This window comes from Gymnoscopelus microlampas (genome assembly GCF_963454915.1).
Source record: "Gymnoscopelus microlampas genome assembly, chromosome: 12".
NCBI classification, from domain to species: domain Eukaryota; kingdom Metazoa; phylum Chordata; class Actinopteri; order Myctophiformes; family Myctophidae; genus Gymnoscopelus; species Gymnoscopelus microlampas.
The window spans coordinates 26,985,536-26,994,273 of record NC_139949.1 but is presented as its reverse complement, the minus strand read 5'-3'; positions in this window follow the sequence as shown (position 1 = coordinate 26,994,273).

The window sequence follows — 8,738 nt, the reverse complement described above, 5'->3', positions numbered from 1 at the left end:
GTATAGATTTTATGTAGGCTACTCGAGGTAGAGAGACGTAACAAAATGTCATATTTAGTTTTCCTTGAAATCGCAGAATGTAGGCTATACTACCTAGCTAGCCCGACCAAATGCTATTGTAGATATTCTTATGTCATGAATCTTGTAAGTTGTGCTTATCATTTTTGAAAGAAAACATAGGTCATTAACATTAATGATAGGCTTGTAGGGCCATCTCCTGGCGAAAGGACAGTATTGTCTGTGTGTAACATGACAATTAGTAGGTTATATGTGTGTAAGCAATGTCCACACAGTGGACAATTATGTTTTGGTCATCAATTAATTTCCACAAATACCTAAAAAATCTATATCAAATCAAATATTCAAAATCAATAATTGAATATTTCCATTCCCATTTTTCTGTGGTCCAGTTGCAGCAGGTAAAGTGAAGAGAACGAAAAGAATATTACAGGTGTGCATATTTAAGACGTGTTTTCAGCCCCCTCTGGTGGAGAAATGGGCAATGGGCAAACAAAGTGTATTCGTAGTGACAGTCTCATTATATCATTTAGTAATGATGATAGTTTTGCACAATAGTTTTGCACCCGCTTAGCATAGCTCTACCAAAAATAACCAGAATTTGACAGACAGATCAGCTTTTATTTTAATAATGCATCAAATCTCTCCCAAGATGTTGTCATCTAAAAAACAAGATCTGGAGCTGCAATGACAAAAACAACAAGACTCGGTCAAACCCAGTATAGGCTGGAACTAATCAATCAATGATTGGAATCAATCAATCAATCAATCAATCAATCAATGTGCATGAACTCCTAATGGAAGAGGATCTGTGCTCTGAGGCTACATTGAATGCTTGTAGATACAACATTCTTGGTCCACTTAAAGAGGACAAACACACAATGGCAGAGAGAGAAGTGAACCTGGAGCGCTTTGTGTTCACAATGCACAGGTTAAGCGAACCACAACGACGTGGATTAGAAGTGAGCCGTACTCAGAGAAGAATGGTTCATTTCAGAGGGGTCTGAGTTCTTTTCGCATTTTCACATACGTATGCACAAAGACTTGCTGAGTCATGGTCTTTTTTTATTTTATTTATTGAGTCCACTTCAGGGGCTGGGTCCAAGTGTGAAACCCAAGTGGACCAACAGTAAAGAGTTATTTTGCGTTTGCCAGTATTAATGTGAAAAAGGACTCAATTCTCTTTCTGGTCAACTTCAGCTCTGATGGGGCCTCAGACCACTTTCTGTTCACACTATAGTTATTTTGGTGTATTTGTGTACTTATAATATGTGGTGTGTTTACATATTATATAAGCCTTACCGAGCCATGAGGCCCATTTGAGTAGTTATAGTATGAGTAGTTTGTGGGACACAGCAACACAAGGATGTAATTTATGCTGGAGCTCCCCACTTTTGTCCATCTGTCTTTGTGTTTCCATCTCTGACAGGGCCACCATGACCTGTTCTGACCTTCTAAATGAGGTATTTTGACCACAGCTGTATACCCAAGTTTCCACGCTAAAATGCCTATGTGAGGAGAGTCTTTTGTTCTCGAGTCCTATAAGTGAGAAGAGTCTTTTGTTCTCGAGTCCTGTTCTCTTCATCCAACAAAATATGCTACTTTGGCACAGGCAAATGAGCCGATCTACGGCAAGCCTAGAGGGCTACAATACGATGGCAAAGGGCAAAGTGAATCTGGATTGCTTTGTGTTTTCAACGCACAGGTTATGCGAACCACACCACATAGGGCCTTTTCACATATCAGACCACTTCCCAATGTGGTCTGAGTTCAGTTCGCTTCAAAGGCGTCTGAGTCCTTTTGGAGTGTTCACATATGTGCAAAAAGTTCTCCCTAAATGGTCTAAGTTCGTTTTAGGGCTGAAACGGTCTATGTGTGAAAACAAAAGTGAACTGTGCTGGCATACTTACGCCGGTTCACTTCAGAGGGGTATGTCCTTTTAGAGCGTTCACGTATGCACGAACAAATTGCTGAGTCACGGTCTAGAGTCCACTTCAGGGGCTGAAATGGTCCAAGTGTGAAAACATGTGCTATTTGGCACCATCTATGGAGTAGGCTACGGCTATACTGTGTGATAGATAGCCTATGAAGTTGGCAGTGTTAGCTGGCAGAACTTTTTCCCTTCAGTGAATGATAGTCCTGAATCTGCTTCATTGTTGACATCTACCCAGTCTCTCTCAAGTCTTTGAAGAGCTCTCTGCATGCATACAGACACATCATCATCATCATCATCATTCATCAGAGGCAATTACCTGCAATTCCAGCCTAAAGGCCCGTTCACACTGAGCACTATAACTATAACTATAAAAACATAGTTTTAAAAATTATTATTATTATTATCAAGTGGATGGCAGAGTCCACACCCACTATAAAAAAATACAATGGTGAACGATATAGTTATCGTTATAGTTATAGTGCTCAGTGTGAACGGCCCTTTGAAAGGATAAAAAGGGATCTGTTGGCACAGTGACAAATGTATGCTTTACCTTTATTAACCTTTATCAACACCTTACACAACCATATTTTTATATCATTTTCTATTATTATTTCTCATTTTTCTTTCATTTAGTTTTGTATAATGTAGCCTATACAAATAAACAACTTTTCCCAGTTAAACGATAAACCAAGCACTAAACAGGAGAGGGCCTATGAAAGACCCCTGGAGGACTCCAGTCAAGTCTTAACACATTACTTAATGATTGTTAACCAAATTCTTCTCTCTCTTTTTTGTATTTCGCTTTGTTTAGAATAGTAGGCTAGAGTGACAGGAACTGAGAGGGGGAATCGAACCAGTGATTATGTGCAAACCCAAGATGTTGGTGTGTTTTAGGCCCTAAACGTTTTTTAGTTTTTTTAAGAAATGGGGAGATTTCTGATTCTCTCAAGTCTATAGATGAGTAACTTTCCATGGTGTGTTTATCCAGTAAATAACTGGTCATCAATCTAAGAAGTCAAGGCTGACTTTAGTATGCCCACATCCACATGTTAGCTCTGAGGACCTGTATCCACAGGTTGCAGCTTGCCTCTTGCATTCAGATACAAGGTCTTGGATCTCGTTTGACTAGTTCTGTGAGGTTAAAAAGGAGAGAGAGAAAAAAGTGTGAAGAAAAACAGCCTGCAGCATTCTGTGATTATGATATCTGTGCTGGAAGCAACCAGTAAATGAGAATAGAGCAGATGTTGTAACCGTTTGACTGCCGCTGTTTCACATAATCTGACCGTGAAATTATTGATTTAATCAAAGCACATCTGTCTGTGGACAGTTACCACTCCATGTGTAACTATTAAGATCAGCGTTTGATGTGATGATGACAAGGGTTTTGATTCACATCAGCCTTTCAACTTGATGAGGGCTTAATGGGTGATCACTCAGCTGTGAGGTATGACTCAGTGCTTTGAAAAGTCCCTGTTAGGTACACAGGAGCTACCAGACAACCTTTCTGCTAACAAGGAAGTCTTCTAACCTTTGAGACAATCATAAACCATGACCTCACCAGATAGTCACGCAGACAATGATATCTACTGTATATCTAAGACCAGGGAAACATATCTGTAATAAGTTCCCCTTATTTCCTATGCACTTTAAGAGGTGCTGTAAGTGTTTTCAATTTGTTTTGTTAAAACAAAACATTTTGTGTTAAAAAGTAAAAGCTCTATATCCTGATAGTAATCACTGCTATGAACATTTAATTTCAGTTTACTAAATCTAAATCAGTATATATTTAACACATGTTTTAACAACAAATTATCACTCACAGCACCTGTAAACATAAACCTTTGTGTTTTAGCCTATATATAATAATGTTGTCCCAAATAAACTAATCTAAGTTATAAGCTGGCAGGACATCCATTTGATTTATTGTACACATGCCAAACTTCTCAATCCTCACAGGATTCCATAGATAGACATGAATGGAATTTGGTTGCCACAGAAACTGCAATTTGAATCACCACTTAACACTGCATTATATTTTTGTCACATTTCAACATTTGTCCAAAATAAAAAAAAGTTTATTTCATTGCTGTTTGCAGACACCATACTATTCAACACTCCCTATCAGATTAAACATAACATAGTATGTTTGCACTAGCTGCTAATGGCTTTGCAAAGTATTGCAGTGTTACTCATTATTTTTGTGTCTAGAGAATGACATGAGAAAAGAACCTATTCAGTTGTACTGGGCACCAGTGACATGCAGGGCCCTCAATGCAACAGTTTCAAATATCCACATTATACCCATGCTGTATTACCACGTCCTCACCCACACTGCCCCACAGAATGTGTGACACACAGTAGGCCAACATGCCCAACAGTAACACTAAAAAGTGACTTTAACCACCACTGCACCAAGGGCAGCAGTAGGATATGCCAAATCCCGCTGAAGCCACAGGCAACTCGCAATCAAATTCCTCAGCCTGGTCCCTGCACCTGTGTGGCAACCCATCAGCACCCTGGAGGCATGAGCTAGGGCCCTGCAGTAGCACCTGGCTTCTGCAGAGTAAAATCCACTGTTCATTTAAATCAGACTGTATTACAGGTCCATTTACACTCCCAGAGTTAAATTAACAATGAGGATTTTACTGTTCTACAGCCTCATCGACAAACGTCGCTAGGCCGGCTCTAAGTATCATAGAAAATAACATCTTCCCAGAGGTAGTGGTGAGCCTGTATGAAGCAATGAAGGTCTTTCACTATATGTTAGAACGCTTTCGAAAGAACCCAGGAGGACAACAAACAGGAACCTGGGACTGGATCTGATCCTACTCATCATGTCGTGTGCTCATCATAAACACATGTCTCTCTGAACAACTTAATATCTCATAGTCATACTGCCTATATTTTATGGAACACTTCACTTTTATAGCCTCAGCTACTGAGCCTTCTCGGCACCATAATGACATAATGTTTTATTGTGCGCCATTGTCGCACAACTAAACTAGAAGCTCTAGAAGCTCAGAACATTGCAGTGCCTCGTTTGTGAGCTTGAAATCTGCTATTTTCCATGCATGACACCAGCGTGCTTAACTCAGTTTTGAGAACATGAAGGCCTCGGTGCAGCATCTGGTGTATTGTGTCGGATCAGGAGTGACTCAAACACGAACCAGCCTGAGGATTTTGACCTTGAGGTTGACAACCCAGTTCCAGGGTGACCCTTATCTGTAGGAATGGCCTGTAGGCCCCATGGAGAATTGGAGTTATACTGTACATGAAGTTATTCATGTGCCATTTAGTAATATTTTGATACGTTTTACTGTCATTTACAATGTTTTAACATTCATTGTGATATCAAATGGTTACTTACAACTATAATAATAATATTAATGGTTATTAGATAGGTTTGATTATTGAACTATTTAAAAGAAAGAAAGAAAAAGGGTTGAGCTGTGACAAGATAAGGAAATGATTCATGGCAGCGAATCTCTTCCATGACAAATATCCTTCTAGCACACAATGATCCTGATCCAAATATTAAAATGTTGAATATAACAAGCTAAATGACAATAGTAGACCAGGGTAGCTATGACACTATATAAAGCACTCTTCCCTTACCCACCTATTAAGCCATATATCAGCCATGACAAGTGAGACCGAAGATTGGGCAACAGCAGCATATTATCTTCCACGTGAAGGATCACCAAGCAGCAAGTGAGAGTGCACTTTGCATACAAATACACAGGTCTCTGATTACAGAGATTTTGGCAGTCATCTTGTGGGTCTCTGCAAACATTAGCTATGAAAACAGGGTGATTACAAGTACCACCAGCACTCAGTTCAGAGGGCTCAAGTCTCGGGTTACTAAAAGATGAGCCCTTCAGGCGTCAAGAATGGCGTGTTGGTTTAGTGAGTGATGAAAAGCTAAAGTGGTCTAAGGAATTAGCCAACAGGCTGGAAATGCAGGTAGAACATCAGCCCCCTTCTCCACGCCCATCATCGTTCACCCTGCGATCCCCCTTGAGGGCAGTTCCCATGGACTGTGCCAATCTGAGCGTGCTCACTGGGGTCTGGGGCAGAGACATAACAATAACATTTAAAAGAAATGCTACAGATGCAGACATGCCGATTTGGCCTGACATTAAGCCAGGAAAATCTTAAACACATGCAGGTGTATCAGTGACATGCAAAGACTCTTTTGCAGAAATCAAGAAAACCTCAAAACGCCCCCTTTCTTAAAAAACAAAACAAAAAAGTTAGGGCCTAAACATACACTAACATTTTGGGTTTGCACATAACAAAACATTCTTCCTGCTACACAATCATATACTGAGTAATTATTTTCTATTCTATTAGCAAAGCTCGAGTTACAGCTAAAGACCAGCAAAATATAGCTGCACCTCAGGTATCCATAGCACCTGAAACACATACTTACAATAATAATCCATGCATATATGCATCAACTTGTCATACTTATTGTCTACATGCATGTACATGCACACAATCATATAAGATCCGCAAGTACAGGGTTCCCACACATTTTTGTCTCCGCCAGGCCGAAGGTATGGCCGAGACTATGTTTTGCACCCCATCCGTCCGTGCGTGCGTGCTTGCGCGTGTGTGTGTGTAGTATGTCCGTTTGTGAACAGCTAATCTCCGGCACCGTTAGCCTGAATGCAGCGAAACTGTGCACACACACTCCCTGGATGCCAGAGCAGCAGAACCTCTGCCCCGATCTTTTTAGATTGGCCTGATATAGCGCCACCAGGAGGACGATTTTTGCAATATCACGTAAATCGGTACACAGTATCTCTATAGTCATTAAACCATACGGTTCTGGATTTTTCATATTCAATCCTGATTGGCTAAGATTGGCTTGCAGAAGTGCTCAGTTTTGAGCAAAATGCCTCAAATCATGAACACAGCATGTGATTGCCGTGAAACTTTGCACGCATATTGACACTAGGCCAAGGAACAAATGCCACCATACATTCTTCAAATCGGCTTTATGGTGGTGCTATAACAGGCCGATTCAAGTTTTTAGCAGTTTTGTTATATTATATTTCCGTCCATATGTCTGAGCACAGCATAAGCAGCTGCAGCTGATTGCAACACAAAAGTGCAAACAATTACACTAATTATACACAAACAGGAGACAGTGCAACACATGCACCACTTAAAGACATGCAGACACACACAGGCTGGCTTGCACGCACGGCACACACACACACACACACACACACACACACACACACACACACACACACACACACACACACATACACACAAATTGGTAAAAATATTAAGTCAGAAAATATTAAGTCACATATAATAAGTCACTAGACTCAGTACAAATACTTAAAAGTAACAAACTTGAGTAAAAAGTAACACATTTAAGTATAACTACTTAAACATTCATACTGTAGTGTTACAGCAGTTTCTAACATTTCAAATGGCCATAACTCGGTGACCATTGCTCTAAATCAGCGCAAATACAGTAGTATCGTACCTCAATACCTCAGCACCCACACATCAAAAGAGTAGTACGGTCTGAATACTAGCGCCCACACATCAAATAACGTAGTACCGCCATTAATACAAGCGCCTACACATCAAATAGAGTAGTACCGCCTTAATACCAGCACACACATCAAATTGAGTAGTACCGCCTGAATGCCAGCACCAACACATCAAGTAGATTAGACCGCCTGAATGTCAGCACACACTCATCAAACAGAGTAGGCACCGCTTACTCACACTGGGTGTGATTTTGACCTATAACTGGACCAAGGAAAAACCTCTGCTCTGCATTTTTCACATCAGCCTTTTATGGCACATCCTTGAGACTGTTTTTTAAAAGAAACATTTCTTGATATTACTCCTACAGATTTTGTCCAAACATCACACAAATCGGTACACATTATCTCTATAGTCATGTGATCAATGCGGATCCTTTTTTTTCATAATCCATCCTGATTGGCTAAGATTGGCATCTAAAGTTTGCAGGAGTGGCTTGTTTTGAACAAAATGCCTCAAATCATAAATGCAGTCGGTTCCCACTAGGCCTTTTTTTTTGCTAAACAAATTGTTTTATATTACTCCTACAGATTGTGTCCAAACATCATGCAAATCGGTACACATTATCTCTATAGTCATGTGATCAAGATGGATCTGTCAGATTTTTCATATTCCATCCTGATTGGCGAATTTCTTAACATTGCTGCCCCACAATAACCTACCTGACCTGGCAGAGACCTGTACTCCGAGGAGAACTTTTCTAGTTAACAAAACTTCTCAAAACTTTTCCAAACTATTTTACCCCATTTCCAGACCTATAGCAATGGTACAATAATGAGGCAAGTGTGCTATCAATGCCCCAAGACAGATTTGAGCAAAGGCATCACGTGACAAAATGAACAGATCTACAAGCTAACAACCTTATTATGTTTTGTCACGTGGCGTCCTGCATACATTAGGCCACACGTATTTCACGTAATGCTAGACATGTTTTGGGACATGTTTTTATGAACAAAATCAATAGCCAAAAACGTGAATTGTAAAAATGATTGTTTTTTGAATTTTAAAATATTTCCAGGATATTCATGACCGTGGGAACCCTGGTACTCATTTTGTTCAATGTAGCGTCTCAGGTACATCAACTCGAAACATATTCTTACACTAGCTACTGTATAAATATTGACAAATGCCCAAATGTAATGTTTTAAGTTAGACAAAAACGATCATGAGATAGATGGTAGAGTTATAGTGGTATGACACGATGCACAAA